The sequence below is a fragment of the Schistocerca nitens genome, chromosome 8 (genome assembly GCF_023898315.1).
Source record: "Schistocerca nitens isolate TAMUIC-IGC-003100 chromosome 8, iqSchNite1.1, whole genome shotgun sequence".
In the NCBI taxonomy this organism is placed as follows: domain Eukaryota; kingdom Metazoa; phylum Arthropoda; class Insecta; order Orthoptera; family Acrididae; genus Schistocerca; species Schistocerca nitens.
This window is the reverse complement of record NC_064621.1, coordinates 403596890-403618264: the sequence shown is the minus strand read 5'-3', so window position 1 is coordinate 403618264 and position 21375 is coordinate 403596890.

Here is a 21375-nt window from a genome sequence, read left to right as displayed (position 1 = left end):
GTAAGCTTGATAGCGTTACGGAGATGTTTAACAAACTCAAGTGGTAGACTCTGCAAGAGAGGTGCTCTGCAACGCGGTGTAGCTTGTTGTCCAGGTTTCGAGAGGGGGCGTTTCTGGATGAGATATCGAATATATTGCTTCCCCCCCCCCCCACTTATACCCCTCGAGGAGATCACGAATGTAAAATTAGAGCAATTCGAGCGCTCACGAAGGTTTTCCGGCAGTCATTCTTCCCGCGAACCATACGCGACTGGAACAGGAAAGGGAGGTAATGACAGTGGCACGTAAATTGCCCTCCGCCACACACCGTTGGAGTGGCTTGCGGAGTATAAATGTAGATGTAGATGTAGATTATCATTTTTGGTCTTGTAGATATCTTCTTTTATTATCGACTTCAAGTTTCATTCTGCGCTGGAGATCACCGTCACCTCTGGCTCAGGAAAGTGCGGTTCGTCAACACTGAAACATCTAAGTAGATGATCGAATACTGAAGTCAGTTTGACCTGCTAACACACTGTTTGTCTATTGGATAAGAAAATCCTTGAGGTATATTTAAAAGAGCCTTACCGTACGATATTTTCACAAGCATCAGTATTACTTGCTCTTACTATTACAGAAATTGCATTGATAATTTTTACCGTTACTATTCGTCTTGTGGAAATATTGCATAGTACGTCGCCTTTCAATTTATAACATGAGTTTAATTATCAAATAAACAGAATATTAGGAAGTGGAACTATCCTCGGTTTTCGATAATCTGTTTAGCTGTTAACTAGTATGATCAAAATAAAAAAAAGCTATAAAATTTCCAGTGTAGTTGACGGAGAGAAGAAGAAATTTGGGATATCTTAGTTAGCAAATTTTAATGGCTAGCTCTTACAAATTTTGAAAAGAACAATAATCGTTCAGGTCTCTTCACTCACTAAGTCGTAGCCTTAGGTTAAAGTATGTTCTTTTTCGTCTTTCTTGATATGGAGGCATCAGGTAGGTGAATCGTAAAAGGTATAAAAGCGCGCTGAGAAGTAGTGCCTACAAATATTTTGTGTGAAGACTCTTAAAGCTTATTAAATAAAAGAAATGTTATTAACTATCTACATCATTGGTCTTCACGCCTACATATATATTTCTGAACATAGTCACCCTGGCCACGAATACATCTGTTCCAACCAGAGGCCAGTTTTATGAATTTTTTACTTTGTTGTCGGGGCCACAAGCCCACATCTGCTTGCACAGCTCTATCACTGTCGTAGTGCTCGAAGGTGTTCTTTTAGTGTTGGAAAGAGAGGGAAATCGGATGAAGTTGGGACGCCATGGAAGATGATGTATGACGGGGAAGCCTAGGCGTCAGATTGTTGCAGGTGCCGTAGCAATCGTACGTGGTTTGTCATTGACGTGCTAAGGGAGAAGATGCACCATGTGCTGATTAGCTCTTCAATATCGAAATTTGATAATATCACGCTGTTTTTCACGCACCGACATAGTCACGTCACACACCACCATGTTACATGGTACAATTGGGAGCCCTCTGGGGGCAGAAAACTGCAAAGACTTAGACATGGGGAAAGAAGATGTCGATTGTTAATAACGTTTCTTTTATTAAAAAAACTTGAAGAGATTTCACATTTAAAAAAATTCTGAAGTAATCCTTTTCAGCATGACCTCGTACATCGGCATTTCATACTTCGAACCTTATGTGCTCTGTGTTCTACACCAAAAATCAGTGCACGATAATAATATGCAGGAACTGTTGCTAAAAAATTGCAGAAAATCCCTCCTACGTAAATCCGAGTATGTAACAAACGTTTGAGTGCCATGTTTGTAATGGCCTCTTTCCAACTTTTTCGATCGGCGCTACCGGCAGGGATATTTGAATCCTGGCAACGCCCATCTACGCCGGAGCTCTCAAACGAGCATTCGGCCGCCCAACAGAGTTCTCGCTCGGGGAATGCAAATCATACCGCAGCGGGCGTTAGCGTTTCCGCCTGCAGTGCGCACCGGCCTTCTCACGTATAAATGTAATATAAATTGAAATAGCAACACGCCCAATTTAGTTGCAGTGACTATCAATCAGGCGCATCTGCATAGCAAACATTTACTTTCCTGCGCCCCTCTGTGCGCGAATCGTTTACAGAGTTAGCGGAATGTAAACTCGCCGACGCCCGTTGCTATTTCGCGTCACTAAACATGCCTCCTCTTATTAATTTGTTTTACTATTTGATTTAATTTCGACGAGATCATTTCATTAAACATAATGCACTGTTCTATTTGAGCCTGTAAACAAGGGGCGTATGATCGTCGTGCTTCCAGTTCACCAAATCACTGCTTTGTAATAGATATGTATCCACACAGATCTATAAGACAGGCCACATTGATGAGCGATGCAAAACAGACATTTACATAGAAGTCTATACCACTGGTAACTGTCACTGATTGAAACTCCGCATGTTGGTTATTTCACAAACAAGTGCCAGTTTCAATTATGTTGCAGATATCATCGTAAGTACGTATAAACAATAGAAACAAATAATTACGATATTTTCAGGTTTTGAGATAATTTACCTGAGTGCTGAGGTGGTTATCTACATATGATGACGATAATGTAATGTTATAAAAGCCATGGGATTGCCAACACAGGCGAAAGATAACTGCTCGTTCTTACTTACACATTGACACACCTGGTTATGGCTCGACAATTTCAGCCTCCCCAAACGAGTGAAACTGTATCTTTTGAGAAAGGAATGCCTTTAGTAGTATAACATCTGTGGTATACGACATGGCCCCCTCCCCGAAACTGCACCATTTCATTGGAATGTGCTGTTTGTGCTGGTTGTAAAATGAAGGTCATGTCGGCGCTGTTACTAATTAAGGCATAAAGAAAAGAGTGTCGTATATACCTGCTAATAAATTTATAGGATGTCTGTTAAGATATCAGGGAATGACTTCCATAGTACTAGAGGGAGCTGCAGAGGGCGAAAACTATAGAGGAAGACAGAGGTGGGAATGCATCCAGCAAGTAGTTGAGGACGAAGGTTGCAAGTGCTACTCTGAGACGAAGATGTTGGTACAGAAGAGGTAATTCGTTGCGGGCCACATAAAACCAGTCAGAATATTGCTAACTCAAGAAAAATAAATGATAGTACACTGTTGCTAACAGCAACCTTCGATAGGGCAGTAAGCCTTTATGACTGCGTCAGCCTGCGTTGTTAGTTAAAAGAATGAATGAACGGCGATTTTGCATCTCCAGACGCTTATAGAAATACAATGCAACGGGCTGTCTCTTGAGGCGGAATCTTACCTCCAACGGATGGTGCACAATAGGTGACACTTGCGGACATGGGGACTTCACCATTGGTCGCACTCTGACACCGTCGAAACTTCGCAGAGTGAGAGGACTAAAATAAAGGGAGCGTTGCCAAGTACCTTGCGACCTGAAAGGATTTCACAGCAAAGCAGACATATTCTTTTTATCCAAAGCTGCACCCGGCAATTAATTACATAGCTAGACGTGTACTTTAACTGCACTGTTTCTAATTGTGATTTCCCTCTGCTTTGCGATGAGAATAGGATGCGCTCTTTCGTAACAGGCGAATGTAATACTTGACCTGTCGGTAAAACTGTACGTCGCTGGGTTGAGCATTCAGTTTGGCGAAATCACTTTTAATGAACCCGTCGGTATTCCGATTTCATCGACCAACAGTCCACCGTATAACGAGAACTCTCTTCGCCCGCTTCACAGGTCACTAACACATAGAAAAGGCTCCACTTTTATGTGAGGTCTAAAAACCTTGTCAGAAAATGATGATGATTTCCTTTTTGGGCTTTCCGGCTTTTGTTACTATTGCGTATACATTCTGATGCCGTCACGTCTTGGTAGACTCGAGGATCAAATTTGTCGCTAACTTCCTTGAGATAAACCGTAACTCTTGGTAACTGCTATCGAGAAACTCTGCCCTAAAATTTTATGTTGTAACTTTTTTAAATTATTGATATCACCCAGGTGAAACTCACTTGTTCTCTTGAAGTGTTATAGGTAAAAATCAAAGTGATAACTGAATTATTAAAAATTATATGTTTTACTATTTCACTTATTATTGATAATCTTATTACGTTTGTGACGATAAAATCTATTTTCATAAGTCTTGAAATACTTATAATTTTGTAAAAAATTCCATTTAATTTGAGGTTGTTACACAAAATGTTTACGTCGCACACTTTTGCATCAAAAATTAAAAAAGAACTAAGATGAGTCCCGAAAAAGGAGCGCAAAAGTTGGAAACTGCGCTCTTAGCAGCTGCACTACCGACCAACTTGTTTTTGCACTGTGCGGGCGATCTAATGAAGCTGTATCAAAACTTTGACCGTCATTTTCTCAGACACTGTTAAGTTGTGTCTCCTAAGCCAAACTAGGTGGCCATTTATTTTCACCCCTCTTTCGCCATGTTTCGACTGTGTCAGAGAGCTGTCTATGGTGGGTTCCACTCGTGAGTCACATGCAGTACTTTCGAAATAATTCTGGGGTCATTATTCAGAGGGCGCACAATCGATAGTATCATTAGTGCAAAGTCGTAATCAATGTTCAAAAAAAGTCGGCTCCAGCCCGTGTGACACCGACTGCGTAGGAGGATGTGCTTTCACGCAGTCTCTATGATGCAGAAAGCATATATGTCTTCCATTGACATTATTTTCTGTTATTCTTTAGTTCCATATAACGTTGGGTCACCCTTTGTAACATTAAGGACGCGACGCGCTATTGCCTTTGTGGGAAACAAAGGGAAGTATGTGTTGGTTCCAGGACTTTGGATCGAACAATACGTTAAACCGAATAGGAAACTTACACTGATAATGACGTTAGTATCGCGTACACAAGAAATAAAAGGGAAGTGCAGTGGCGGAGCTGTCATTTGTAAGCAGGTGTTTCATGGGAAAAGGTTTCCAACTTGATTATGGCTGCGCTAAGAGAATTAACAGGTTTTCAACACAAAATGGTAGTTGTAGCCAGAGCTATGGGACATCCCATTTCGGAAATCGTTTGGGAATTCAATATTCCGAGATCCACAGTGTGAAGAATGTCTGAGCATACCAAATTTCAGTCATTACCTCTGACCACGGATAACGGAGTGGCCGCCAACCCTCACTTAAAGGCTGAGAGTAGCAACGTTTGCTCAGAGTTGTCAGTGCTAGCAGACAACCAACACTGCGTGAAATAACCACCGAAATGAATGTGGGAGGTACGAAAAATGTATACGTTTGGATAATGCGGTGAAAAATGGCGTTCATGGGTTATCGCAGCAGATGACCGACGTGAGTGCCTTTGCTAACAGCACATCACCTGCTGCTCCCCTCCTTTGCTTGAGACCATATCGTTGGATGCTAGACGACGTGAAAACCGTGACCTGGTCAGATGATTCCCGACTTTAGTTGGTAAGAGCAAATCATAGGGTTCGAGTGTGGCGCAGGCTCACGAAGCCATGGACGCAAGTTGTCGACAAGGACCGATCCAAGCTGTTGTGGCTCCATAGTGGTATGGACTGTGTTTACATGGAACGGACTGGGTCGCCTGGTTATGTTCGGCTACTTGGAGACCATTAGCAGCCACTCATGTACTTCACACTCCCAAACGATGGAAGATTTGTGGATGACAGTACGTCATATGATCGGGCCACACTTGTTCGTGATAGGTTCGTAGAACATCCTGGATAGTTCAAGAGAATGATTTGAGCAACCAGATGGCCCGATATGAGTCTTATCGAACATTTATCGCACATAATCGAGAGGTCAGTTCGTGCGCCAAGTCCTGCACCGGCAACACTTTCGCAGTTATTTACTGGAATAGAGGCAGCATGGCTGAGTATTTCTGCAGGGAACATACAATGATTCGTTTAGGACATGCCACGTTAAGCTGATATGGACTGCCTTCCTAGATCGTCGACATCTTAATCGGAGAAATGCGAAATCGAAATAAGACATCGTAGTTCTCAAATAAACTCGGAAAAGTTACTTCATTAATCAGAAAAGATCGAAGTTGAAAGAGACACTGTACTTACAGATGTCGGATAAGCAGCTGATTTCGTTTGCGATGTGAGGGCGTTTGCTCAGCGCAAAGATGACACCTTGAGCTGTAGACAGGCACAACGAAAAGACACCAATCAGCTTTCGGCCAAAGTCTTTAGAAAAGGGATCTCTCTCTCCTCTCTCTCTCTTTCTCTCTCTCTCAGACACACACACACACACACACACACACACACACACACACACACACACACACACATTCATTCACACAAGCAAGCACACATCACATTCATCCTAACAAGTAACCACACCTCAAGCACACTTGACCGGTATCTCGGGCAGCTCGGACCGGATTGCCGTTGGCATGTGTAAATGACGTTTTGTTGTGGCTGTCTGCAGCTCATCCTGTATTTTTGCGCTGAGGAGCAACTTAGATTTTCCGTATATTGTCGATATTACAGCCTGGAGTTTCCATTGTTTGAGTTCGTTAATGGCGGTTTCTGGACAAAAATTTCTCACTAGGTATCTCCAGTACTAGTACAGTATAGCAACATTGTGAAATGAGCGTAGGAACATAAATATTCTAAAAACTGTATATTCATTAATTGCTTAAATATTCGTGAGATATACTTCTTACTGAAGAGGTATTTTAAATGGTAATAGGGATGTGGTAGAAACAGAAGGCTTTCTCAGCACGGGAATATGCGAACTGCCCAGACGGTCGCTGCTGATCTGAGAGTACGACGTCCTTCTTCTTCAAGAGAAAATTCTTTTACGGTTACTGGATGTCACGAGGCCTTTGATGTTCACCCGTTCTACGTATGGCGTAGTTTCTTCTGTCGCTGGTTATTTCCTCAAAAAGGTAGGAACCAACCGCAATTGTCATGTTGTAAGCTATGGTGTCATAAGTTATTCGAGGATTCCAAGTTTGTAACCTGTCTTGCCTTGCAGCAAGGTGAGATTTGTATGTATTAGTGCGTCATGTCTTATTGCACGCAGCTACACAAAAATACCTCCCAAGTTCTTTCGCATTCTATTATGTACAAATGCTTTCAACACACGAAATCTCAAAAACTGCTTACGTCTCTATCAGTTACAGTTTAGTCTTAACTGATATCTATATCCACTCCTGTTTCATTAATTTATTTTTTCCATAGTTTAACACATTAATCTGAGCGCATTTCTGTAGCAACAGGGTTTCAAATACTTCTAATATCCACACCCTTAATTTTTTACAATCAAATTTTACTTCTACACAGTACTCGTCTCCTTCCTTTTATTTTCTGGGAAAGCTTGTAGCAAAGCTCTACAAAGGATAACACTGCCGTCGTGATCGCTTTCTGAGCTCAACGTCTCTCTCAATATGGAAGGACACGGACTCATCTATTCAGGCAAGATAATGGCAACTAGTGGAACACAAAATGGAAACCAGATTTCGTTGTCATCTTCCTCTTTTCAGCCGATAGTGTCCGTGTAGTTTTCGCAGCGTTGACATTTCCAATTATGAGATATCGTATGTGTATAATGTGTATGATTAAGCTATTTATCATTTTGCTAGAATATATAAGCAAGACAACTCAGGATAAACAATGGACTTGTGCTGACTTAAGGCAGTGCCCCTCTTTGAAAATATCAGGAATTTGAATTTTTGCTTAAAACGTTTTGTGGAATGATTACCTTACTGCAGTGTCCGTCCAAAGTTCAGCAGAAACTCCGTTATCGAGTTACGAGGAGATCTGTGGAAACGTGCTTCCGAAAACCATTCACAGCGAGAAAGAAATAGTCGGAATGTAATTCCAAATTCGGCCTAACAAACATTATGGAAATTATAATCATGCTCCAACATCGTACCTGACCACACTTACAACTTCTGCACAAAACTGGACGAAAATCATATCGAGCGAGCAATGTAGTGGATAACCGAAGCTTCCAAAGAGGCCCGCAGAACCACCTTGTCAACTAAGAAGATGGAGGAGGACCTCCTATTGAACGTGGAAGCATTGTTGTATGGCCGAGGTATCGCTGACAAGACGCATGTCTAACTTATCTACAAAAAAGTAGCCCCAAATTTTAAAAGCATTTTTCTCGAAACCGTAGTTTCCAAATCGTCTGGAATCAAACTAAGAATGGTAAATATGTTAATGATCAGAATTTCATGTTAGCATTGTCAGTTGGTTTCCCTATCAGCGTACGTAGCTGATTTGCGATAACTTTAAAGATCCATGTTTGGTGATGGTTTTCGTTTCGATTTTGTGGGCGAAGAAAATGTTATTTGTATCAACACGTCACCATTTTATGCGGCTTTCTTGCACAATTATCCTACGTATGCTAATTGAAATTGTATTGGAAATGAATTATTTAAAATTATTTTGTTACAAACCCAGTAGGAATTTCGGGGATTCCCACCAATGACCAGTGATCCGTCTGCAAGGAGTCCTTGCACACGGTGCATCGGTTACTGCGAGTGTACGACGAGGAAAATAAGTTTTCTTCAATACTAGACTGTAAGGAATGAAACTATGTTTTCAGATTTCGCATTACTTCATACTTTGCTTGAGAAAAAATCACGGAAGTCAACCATTTTTCAAGTGTTAAAACAGGGGAATCCCCTTAGGCAGACTGTCCTTACATTTGGAGGGTTGATGCTCTTATCTCCGGCCATCCTAATTTACGTTTTCCGTCCTTTTCCTAAAATGCTTCAAGCATATATTTTTATTGTAGGACCATGTGAGATAACATTTCACATTATTGTCAAATTAGACCTGTATCAATGTTAATATCAGCATTTACTAATCACAATTTTTTGTTCTGCGACTATAATACCATATCCAAGGATGTGTAAAACTGCTAGTGCTACCACTGCTATTACTATTACTACAACCTTCGCTCCATGCAAATACGTTATGTCAATACCAAGTAGTGAAGTCAGCGTTCTTCGCATGTACCAATCTTTTCTCGTGCCCTTATTGCTTAAGTCTAACACTTCTTAATTAAAGTTACCCAGGTGACGAAATCATTTTTACACTGAAACTTCCGGGCGGACCGAGACTCGAATTCGGGACCTCTGCCTTTCGCGGGCAAGTGCTCAACCAACTGAGCTACTCAAGCACGACTCACGTCCCGTCCTCACAGCTTTAATTCTGCCAGTACCTCGTCTCCTACCTTCCAAGCATTACAGAAGCTCTCCTGCTAATCTTGCAGAACTAGCACTCCTGAAAGAAAGGATATTGCGGAGACATGGCTTAGCCACAGCCTGGGGGATGTTTCCATAATGAGATTTTCGCTCTGCAGCGGAGTGTGAGCTGATATATAACTTCCTGGCAGATTAAAACTGTGTACCGCACAGAGACTCGAACTCGGGACCTTTGCCTTTCGCGGGCAAGTGTTCCGGCACACAGTTTTAATCTGCCAGGAAGTTTCATATCAGCGCACATTCCGCTGCCGAGTGAAAATATCATTCTGGAAACATCCCCCAGCCTGTGGCTAAGCCATGTCTCCGCAATATCCTTTCTTTCAGGAGTGCTAGTTCTGCAAGGTTCGCAGGAGAGCTTCTGTAAAGTTTGGAAGGTAGGAGACGAGATACTGGCAGAAGCTGTGAGGAAGAGGCGTGAGTCGTGCTCGGGAAGCTCAGTTGGTAGAGCACTTGCCCGCGAAAGGCAAAGGTCCCGAGTTCGAGTCTCGGTCCGGCACACAGTTTTAATGTGCCAGGAAGTTTCATATCAGCGCACACTCCGCTGCAGAATGAAAATCTCATTCGGGAATGATTTTTACACTGTTTCAGGACTGTCAGCTTAGGGGAACCATACTGATTCCCACGAAAATCTACGGCGGAATTTAAAAATATTGGTCCGCCCCTCCATATTAGAATCAGTGGCTCTACGACCATTAGAAAAGAAGCACAAGTTTCAGGGTCTTGAGGGAATCTGTACATGCCATAAAAATGTGTTTGTTTCACATCTCCTCCGAAACCATTGGAGTGATTTGAACAAAACCTGGCACACAGATCTTTTAATGTCAGTCTACAGTAACTATTGGAGTAGGAAGCAGTCACCTAATGCAGCTCAGGAGATACGACATCATACATACTGTTTGCGTGAAAAACTGCCGGATCAAGTATGACATATAAATAAATTGCTTCTGTCCTACTAAATGTATTCGCAGTAAATATAACAGATACAGACCATGTACAATAATATATCTTGGTACCACACACAGTTGAGGAATTATGTAGTCACAAACTCAGCGCATTGTACATGGACTTTAAATTTATTACTTTTTTTCTACTACCTATATTCTCAACGCATGTATCATACAACAGCCGCTGAATATACATACAAAATTATATTACAATGTGACACAAGGATCAAGAGATACGACCTCATAAGCACTCAGGTATGTGGAAAACTGTCGCATCATGATTGACATTTAAACTTATTACTTCTATTCTGCTAACTCCATTCGGAAAATATTTCGCAGACAATATCCACATAAGCCGCTGAATGTACCTACACAAATACACCATTGTACGACCAAGAGTTTAAGAGATATGACGTCATCAACATAAGCCGCTGAATGTACCTACACAAATACACCATTGTACGACCAAGAGTTTAAGAGATATGACGTCATCATCACTGACAACCGCGAATGATTGCAGCATTATGCATGAAGTTCTAATACATTTCTTGTTTACCACTGAAACACTCGTGCAGTGGAGTCAGATTAATAAAATCTCTGATCCCTGGCAATGCTTTTGACAGCTTTCAACTACAAAGCGGAAACGGCTGTAGGCGAAAACAGTAGTCGTCTACAGGGCTATGAGGAGCAGTTGCCATATAGTCAGACAATAGTAAAAATAACGAAGAACAACATTATAAGTCACAAAAGAGTAGCAAAACGTTCATAATCTTTGTAAGTCACGATATTTGGTAGACCCGGTTTCAGATGCACTGAGTAACTTAATTTTATGATGATATCGACTCTAACATCAGAAAAGTACCACTCACTAAAGCAAAAATTTCGGCCGCGCAGAGTTGCCGTGCGGTCTGACGGGCCATTCCACGTATCGCACCCCTCCCCTCTCCCGTCAGAGGTTCGAGTCCACCCTCGGGCACTTGTGTGTGTGTGTGTGTCGTCCGTAACGTAAGTTACGTTAAGTAATGTGTAAGCCTTGGGACCGATGACCATAGCAGTTAGGTCCCATAGAACGTATAACAAATGTCCAATTTCCATACATTTCGCTGCATCAGAAGATTGTTCAAAAAAATGGTTCAAATGGCTCTGACCACTATGGGACTTAACATCTATGATCATCACTCCCCTAGAACTTAGAACTACTTAAACCTAACTAACCTAAGGACATCACACAACACCCAGTCATCACGAGGCAGAGAAAATCCCTTCAGAAGATTGTTAAACAAGTGAAACACCGAAGGACATGGTCAGAGGTCGACGGTCAAACTAGCTTCGTACTCGACACAAGATCAAAAGGCATGTAAATAATTAGACATGCAAGATTCGGCCACTGGTAACATGACTAAAGATGTTTCATTGTCGTTGGTGTTCAGTGTTGTTAATGGGCCTGATAGAGTAAACAAGTGTACGAGCTGAGGACAGTAATGGATACTGAGTGATCCCTGTGAGTGTGCGTTATAGTTTAAAAGTGGTATCATTGTGGGTCTCTGTTTGGTCAACTGGGGGAGCCGTATAGCAAGCAAATTTGTCGGGCATTCGGATATTACAGTGACCTCATGTTGGAGTGTACGGGAATCGGAGGACAGGCCTTATTCGTTCTCAGAGTTCCGACTGTGTACGCCTAACCAACACTTGCGAGGAAGACTGTATTGCACATATCCCGATAGCGTAAAAAAGTGTAGGAGCTGAGGACAGCAATGGATACTGAGTGATCGCTGTGAGTGTCCGTTATCAGCATTGTTTACAAGGGTATATTTGAGGGTCTCTGTTTGGTGAACTGGCGGAGTCGTGCAGTAAGCAAATTTGTCGAGCATTCGCATATCAAAGTGAACTGATGATGGACTATACGGGAATGTGAGGACACGCTTACTCGTTGTCAAAGTTCTATCTGAGTACGCCTAACCAACACAACAGAGGAAGACTGCACTGTACTCATCCTGATACCACAAAAAAGTGTACGAAGTGAGGACAGCAATGGATACTGAGTGATTGCTGTGACTGTGCCTTAATAGCATAGTTTAAAAGGGGTATTGTTGTGGGTCTCGGTTTGGTCAAGTGGCGTGTCGTGTAGTAAGAAAATATGTCGAGCATTCGGATATTAGAGTGAAATGATGTTGGACTTGTACGGGAAACTGAGGACAGGCTTTTTTTTTTTTTTTTTTGGTCATCAGTCTACTGACTGGTTTGATGCGGCCCGCCACGAATTCCTTTCCTGTGCCAACCTCTTCATCTCAGAGTAGCACTTGGAACCTACGTCCTCAATTATTTGCTTGACGTATTCCAATCTCTGTCTTCCTCTACAGTTTTTGCCCTCTACAGCTCCCTCTAGTCCCATGGAAGTCATTCCCTCATGTCTTAGCAGATGTCCTATCATCCTGTCCCTTCTTCTTATCAGTGTTTTCCACATATTTCTTTCCTCTCCGATTCTGCATAGAACCTCCTCATTCCTTACCTTATCAGTCCACCTAATTTTCAACATTCGTCTATAGCACCACATCACAAATGCTTCGATTCTCTGACTTGGTGACCATCAATCCTGATGTTAAGTTTTTCGCTGTTCTCATTTCTACTACTTCTCATTACCTTCGTCTTTCTCCGATTTACTATCAAACCATTCTGTGTACTCATTAGACTGTTCATTCCGTTCAGCAGATCATTTAATTCTTCTTTACTTTCACTCAGGGTAACAATGTCATCAGCGAATCGTATAATTGATATCCATTCACCTTGTATTTTAATTCCAATCCAGAACCTTTCTTTTATTTCCATCATTGCTTCCTCGATGTACAGATTGAAGAGTAGGGGCGAAAGGCTACAGCCTTGACTTGCACCCTTCTTAATACGAGCACTTCCTTCTTGATCGTCCTCTCTTATTATTCCTTCTTGGTAGTTGTACATATTGTCTCGCCCTATAGCTTACCCCTACTTTTTTCAGAATCTCGAACAGATTGCACCATTTTATATTGTCGAACGCTTTTTCCAGGTTGACAAATCCTATGAAAGTGTCCTTATTTTTCTTTAGCCTTGCTTCCATTATTAGCCGTAACGTCAGAATTGCCTCTCTCATCCCTTTACCGCTCCTAAAGACAAACTGATCGTCACCTAGCGCATTCTCAATTTTCTTTTCCATTCTTCTGTATATTATTCTTGTAAGCAGCTTCGATGCATGAGCTGTTAAGTTGATTGTGCGATATTTCTCGCACTTGTCAGCTCTTGCCGTCTTCGGAATTGTGTGGATGATGCTTTTCCGAAAGTCAGATGGTATGTCGCCAGACTCATATATTCTACACACCAACGTGAATATTCGTTTTGTTGCCACTTCCCCCAATGATTTTAGAAATTCTGATGGAATGTTATGTATCCCTTGTGCCTTATTTGACCGTAAGTCCTCCAAAGCTCTTTTAAATTCCGATTCTAATACTGGATCCCCTATCTCTTCTAAATCGACTCCTGTTTCTTCTTCTATCACATCAGACAAATCGTCCTGCTCATAGAGGCTTTCAATGTATTCTTTCCACCTATCTGCTCTCTCCTCTGCATTTAACAGTGGAATTCCCGTTGCACTCTTAATGTTACCAACGTTGCTTTTAATGTCACCAAAGGTTGTTTTGACTTTCCTGTATGCTGAGTCTGTCATTCCGACAATCATATCTTTTTCGATGTCTTCACATTTTTCCTGCAGCCATTTCGTCTTAGCTTCCTGCGCTTCCTATTTATTTCATTCCTCAGCGACTTGTATTTCTGTATTCCTGATTTTCGGGGAACATGTTTGTACTTCCTCCATTCATCAATCAACTGAAGTATTTCTTCTGTTACCCATAGTTTCTTCGAAGCTATCTTCTTTGTACCTATGTTTTCCTTCCCAACTTCTGTGATGGCCCTTTTTAGAGATGTCCATTCCTCTTCAACTGTACTGCCTACTTCGCTATTCCTTATTGCTGTATCTATAGCGTTAGAGAACTTCAAACGTATCTCGTCATTCGTTAGTACTTCCGTATCCCACTTCTTTGCGTATTGATTCTTCTTGACTAATGTCTTGAACTTCAGCCTACTTCTCATCACTACTATATTGTGATCTGAGTCCATATCTGCTCCTTGGTACGCCTTACAATCCAGTATCTGATTTCGGAATCTCTGTCTGACCATGACAGGCTTACTCGTTGTCAAAGTTCCTCTGAGTGCGCCTAACCTACAAATGGTAGGAAGACTGTATTGTACACATCCTGATAGCGTAGACAAGTGTACGAGCTGAGGACAGCAATGGATAATGAGTGATCACTGTGAGTGTGCGTTATCAGCATTTTTTAATAGAGGTGTCATTGTGCGTCTCTGTTTGGTCAACTGGCCAAGTCGTGTAGTAAGGAAATTTGTCGAGCATACGAATATTACAGAGACCTGATGTTGAACTGTACGGAAATCTGAGGACAGGCTTACTCATTGTCAAAGTTCCGGATGAGTACGCCTAACCAACAGATGGGAGGAAGACAGTGTTGTACACATTTTGATAGCGTGGACAAGTGTACGAGTTGAGGACAGCATGCATAATGAGTGATCGTTGCGAGCGCGCGATATCAAAATAGTTTAAAAGTGGTATCGTTGTAGGTCTCAATTTGGTCAACTGCCGGTGCGTGTAGTTAGCAAATTTGTCGAGCATTCGAATATTACAGTGACCTGATGTTGGATATACGGAAATCTGAATACAGGCTTACTCGTTGTCAACTTTCGAGTTAAGTACGCCTAACCAACACAAGGAAGGAAGACTGTATTGTACACATCCTGATAGCGTAAACAAGTGTACAAGCTGAGGACAGCCTAGGATACTGGGTGATCGCTCTGAGAGTGGTTTATCGGCATATTTTAAAAGGGGTATCATTGTAAGTCTCTGTTTGGTCAACTGGCGGAGTCGTGCAGTAAGCAAATTTCTCAAACATTAGGATATTACAGTGACATGATGTTGGTCTGTACAGGAATTTGATTACTGACTTACTCGTTGTCCAAGTTCCGGCATGTGTACGCCTAACCAACACATGGGAGGAAGACTGGATTGTACACATCTTGACACTGCAAACAAGTGTACGAGCTGAGGACAGCAATGGATACTGAGTTAACGCTGTGACTGTGCATTATGAGCAAAGTTTAAACGGGGTATCATTATAGGTCTCTGTTTAGTCAACTGGCGGTGTCGTGTAGTACGCAAATTTGTCGAGCATTCGGATATTACAGTGACCTGATGTGGGACTGTTCGGGAATCTGAGGACAGGCTTACTCGTTGTCAAAGTTCCGGTTGAGTACGCCTAACCAACCCATGGAAGGAAGACTGTACTGTACACAACCTGATAGAGTAAACAAGTGTAAGAGCTGAGGACAGCCAAGGATACCGAGTTATCGCTGTGAGTGTGCGTTATCAGCATATTTTAAAAGGAGTAACATTGTAAGTCTCTGTTTGGTCAACTGACGGAGTCGTGTAGTAAGCAAATGCGTTGAGCATTCGGATATTTCAGTGACCTCATGTTGGACTGTAGGGGGAACTGAGGACAGGCTTACTCATTGTCAAAGTTACGGTTGAGTACGCCTAACCAACACATGGAAGAAAGACTGTGCTGTACACATCCTGATAGCGTAAACAAGTGTATTAGATGAAGACAGCAGAGGATACTGAGTGATAGCAGTGAGTGTGCGTTATCAGCATATTCTAAGAGGGGAATCATTGTGGGTCTGTGTTAGGTCAACTGGCGGAGTTGTGGAGTAAGCTATTTTGTTGTGGATTCAGATACTACATTGACATGATGTTAGACTGTTCGGGAATCTGAGGACAGGCTTACTCGTTGTCAAAGTTAGACTGTTCGGGAATCTGAGGACAGCCTTACTAGTCGTCAAAATTCCAGCTGAGTACGTCTAAACAACTAATGGGAGGCAGACTGTATTGTAAACACGCTGATAGCGTAAACAAGTGTAGGACCAACACTTGGAAGGAAGACTTGTATACCTCCTGATAGTGTAACCAAGTGTACGAGCTGAGGAAAGCAACAGATTCTGAGTGATCACAGTGAGTGTGCGTTATCGCCATATTTTATCGGGTGTATCATTTTGGGTCTCTGTTTGATCAACTGGCGAAGTTGTGTAGTAAGCAAATTTGTCGAGCATTCGGATATTACAATGATATGTAGTAGGACTGCACGGGAAGCTGAGAAAAGGCATACTCGTTGGGAATGTTCCGGCTGCGTACGCCTAACCAACACATGGGAGGATGAGTGTGTTGTTCGCATCCTGATATGGTAAGCAAGTGTACAAGCTGAGAACAGCAATGGATACTGAATGACCGATGTGGGTTTGCATTATCAGCACAATTTAAAATGGGTATCATTAGGGGTCTGTGTTTGATCAACTGGCAGCGTCATGTACTTAACAAATTTCTTGAGCATTCGGATATTGCTGTGACCTGATGTTGGACTGTACAGGAATCTGAGGACAGGCTTACTAGTTGTCAATGTTCCAGATGCGTATGCCTAACCAACGTAGGGGAGGAATACTGAATTGTACACATCCAGATAGTGCAAACAGTGTACGAGCTGAGGACAGCAATGGATACTAGGTGATCGCTGTGAGTGTCCGTTATCAGCATAGTTTAAATGGGTATCATTGTGGGTTTCTGCTTGGTCAACTGGAGGGATCGTGTAGTAAGCAAATTTTTCGAGCATTCTGATATTACAGTGACCTGATATTGGACTGTACGGGAAACTGAGGACAGGCTTACTCGTAGTCAAAGTTCCGGCTGAGTAAGCCTAAGCAACACATGGGAGGAAGTCTGTGTTTTACATATCCTGATTGAGTAAGCAAGTGTATCAGCTGTGGATAGCAATAGATACTAGGTGATCGCTGTGAGTGTGTGTTATCAGCACAGTTTAAATGGGGTATCTTTGTGGGACTCTATTTGGTCAACAGACGACATCGTGCAGTAAGCAAACTTGTCGAGCATTATGATGTTACAGTGACAAGATGTTGAATTGTACGGGAGTCTGAAGACAAACTTACTCTTTGTCAAAGTTACGGCTGAGTACGCCCAACTAACAAATGATAGCAAGACTGTATTTTACACATCCTGTTATCGTAAACAAGTGCACAAGTTGAGGAAAGCAATGGATACTGAGTGATCACTGTGAGTGTGCGTTATCAGCATTTTTTAATAGGGGTGTCATCGTGCGTCTCTGTTTGGTTAACTGGTTGAGTCGTGTAGAAAGCAAATTTCTCGAGGATTCGGATATTGCAGGGACCTGAAGTTGGACTGTACTGGAATCTGAGGACAGGCTTACTCCTTGTCAAAGTTCCGGCTAAGTACGCCTAACCAACAAATAGTAGGAAGACTGTATTGCACACATCCTGATAGCAAAAACAAGTTTAGGAGCTGAGGACAGCAAAGGATACAGAGTGATTGCAGTGAGTGTGCATTATCAGCATAGTTTAAAAGGGGTATCACTGTGGGACTGTGTTTGGTCAACTGGAGGATTCATGTAGTAAGGAAATTTCTCAAGCATTCGGATATTACAGTGGCATGATGTAAAGCTGTACGCGCATCTGAGGACAGGCTTACTCGTTGTCTAAGTTCCGACAGAGTACGACTAAATAACACATGGGAGGAAGACTGTATTGTACATATCGGGATAGCGTAAACAAGTGTACGAGCTGAGGACACCAACGGCTACTTAGGGATCGCTGTGACTGTGCGTTATCAGCATACTTTTAGGGGGTATCATCTTGGGTTTCTGTTTGGCGAACTGGCGGTGTCGTGTAGTAAGAAAGTATCTCGAGCATTCGGATATTAAAGTGACCTGATGTTGGACTATACGGGAAACTGAGGAGAGGCTTTCTCGTTGTCAAAGTTCCGACTGAGTACGCCTAACCAACAAATGGTAGGAAGACTGTATTCTACACTTCCTGATAGCGGAAAGAAGTTTACGAGCTGAGGACAGCAATGGATACTGAGTGATCACTGTGAGTATGCGTTGTCAGCAATTTCTTAATAGGGGTGTCATTGTGCGTCTCTGTTTAGTCAACTAGCGGAGTCGTGTAGTAAGCAAATTTCTCGCGAATTCGGATACTACAGTGACCTGATGTTGGACTGTACGGGAATCTGGCTACAGGCTTACTCGTTGTCAAATTTCCGGCTGAGTACGCCTAGCCAACACATGTGAGGCGGACTGTATTGTACACATCCTGATAGCATTAACAAGTGTATGAATTAGGGATAACAATCCATACTAAGTGATCGCTGCGAGTGTGCGTTATCAGCATGGATTAAAAGTGGTATCATTGTAGGTCTCTGCTTGGTCAACTGACGGTGCCGTGTAGTAAGCAAATTTGTCGAGCATTTGGATATTACAGTGATCTGATGTTGGACTGTACAAGAATCTGAGGACAGGCTTACTCATTTTCAAATTTCCGACTGATTACGCTGAACACACAAGGGAGGAAGACTGTACTGTACACATCCTGATAGCGTAAACAAGTGTACTAGCTGAGGACGGCAATGGATACTGAGTGATAGCTGTGAGTGTGCGTTATCAGCATATTTTAAAAGGGGTATCATTGTGGGTCTCGATTAGTTCAACTGGCGGAGTTGGGGAGTAAGCAATTTTGTTGTGGATTCAGATATTACAGTGACCTGATGTTAGACTGTTCGGGAATCTGAGGACAGGCATACTAGTCGTCAAAATTCCAGCTGATTACGCCTGAACACTTAATGGGAGGCTGACTGTATTGTAAACATCCTGATACCGTAAACAAGTGTAGGAGCTGAGGACAGCAATGGATACTGAGTGATTTCTGAGTGTGTGCGTTATCAGCTTACTTTTAAAGGGGTATCATTGTTGGTCTCTGTGTGGTCAACTGTAGGAGTTGTGTAGAAAACAATTTTCTCGAGCATTCGGATATTATAGTGACCTGATATTGGACTGTACGGGAATCTGAGGACAGGGTTACTCGTTGTCAAAGTTCCCGCTGAGTACGCCTAACCAACACTGGGAGGAAGACTGTATTGACGGCCAGTGTGTCAGAGTGGTTCTAGGCGCTTCAGTCTGGAACCGCGCGACCGGTCCGGCCGCAGGTTCGAATCCTGCATCGGGCATGGATGTGTGTGATGTCCTTTGGTTAGTTAGGTTTAACTAGCTCTAATTTCTAGGGGACTGATGACCTCAGATGTTTAGTCCCATAGTGCTCAGAGCCATTTGAACCATATGAAGACTGTATTGTATACCTCCTGAGAGTGTAAACAAGTGTACTAGCAGAGGACAGCAATGGATACCGAGTGATTGCTGTGCGTGTGCGTTATCAGCGTAGTGTAATGCGGGTATCATTGTGGGTCTTTGTGTCGTCAAATGGCGGAGTCAAGTAGTAAGCAAATTTGTCGCCCAATCGGATATTACAGTGACCCGATGTTGGACTGCACGAGAGTCTGAGGACAGGTTTACTCGTTGTCAAAGTACCGACATATTACGCCCAACCAACACATGGGAGGAAGACTGTATTGCACACATCCTGATAGCGTAAACAAGTGTTCGTGCTGAGGACAGCAATGGCTACTGAGTGATCGCTGTGAGGGTGCGTTATCAGAATAGTTTAAAAGGAGTATAATTGTGGGTCTCTGTTCGGTCAACTGACGGATTCGTGCAGTAAGCAAACTAGTCGAGCATTCTGATGGTACAGTGACGTGATGTTGAGCTGTACGGGAATCTGAGGACAAACTTACTCTTTGTCAAAGATCCGGCGGAGTACGCCTAACCAACAAATGATAGGAAGACTGTATTGTACACATCTTGTTATCGTAAACAAGTGTACAAGGTGAGGACAGCAATGGATACTGAGTAATCACTATGAGTGTGCGTTATCAGCATTTTTTAATAGGGTGAAATTGTGCGTCTCTGTTTGGTCAACTGGCGGATTTGTGTAGTAAGCAAATTTCTCGCGAATTCGGATATTACAGTGACCTGAAGTAGGACTGTACGGGAATCTGAGGACAGGTTTACTCGTTGTCAAAGTTCCGGGTTAGTACGCCTAACCAACACATGGGTGGAAGACAGTATTGTATACATCCTGATAGCGTAAACAAGTGTACGAACTGAGTACACCATCGGCTACTGAGTGATCGCTTGAGTGTGCGTTATCAGCATAGTTTAAAAGGGATATCACTGTGGGTCTCTGTTTGGTCAACTGATGGAGTCGTGTAGTAAGAAAACTTGTGGAGCATTCTGATATTACAGTGACCTGATGTTGAACTATACGGGAGGGTGAAGACAGGCTTACTATTTGTCAAATTTCCGGCTGAGTACGCTTACCCATCACATGGGAGGAAGACTGATTTGTTCACATCATGATAGCCCAAATAAGTGTATGAGCTTTGAACAGCAATGGACACTGAGTGATTGCTGTGAGTGTGCGTTATCAGCATAGTTTAAAAAGGGGTATCTTTGTGGGTCTCTGTTTGGTGAACTTGCGGTGTCGTGTAGTAAGAAAATATCTCGAGCATTCGGATATTACAGTGACCTGATGTTGGACTGAACGGGAAACTGAGGACAGGCTTTCTCGTTGTCAAAGTTCCGGCTGAGTACGCCTAACCAACAAATGGTCGGAAGACTGTATTGTACACTACCTGATAGCGTAAACAAGTGTACGAGCTGAGGACAGCAATGGATACTGAGTCATCACTGTGAGTGTGCGTTGTCAGCAATTTTTTAATAGGGGTGACATTGTGCGTCTCTGTTTGGTCAACTAGCGGAGTCGTGTAGGAAGGAAATTCCTCGCGAATTCGGATATTACAGTGTCCTGATGTTGGACTGTACGGAAATACACTCCTGGAAATTGAAAAAAGAACACATTGACACCGGTGTGTCAGACCCACCATACTTGCTCCGGACACTGCGAGAGGGCTGTACAAGCAATGATCACACGCACGGCACAGCGGACACACCAGGAATCGCGGTGTTGGCCGTCGAATGGCGCTACCTGCGCAGCATTTGTGCACCGCCGCCGTCAGTGTCAGCCAGTTTGCCGTGGCATACGGAGCTCCATCGCAGTCTTTAACACTGGTAGCATGCCGCGACAGCGTGGACGTGAACCGTATGTGCAGTTGACGGACTTTGAGCGAGGGCGTATAGTGGGCATGCGGGAGGCCGGGTGGAC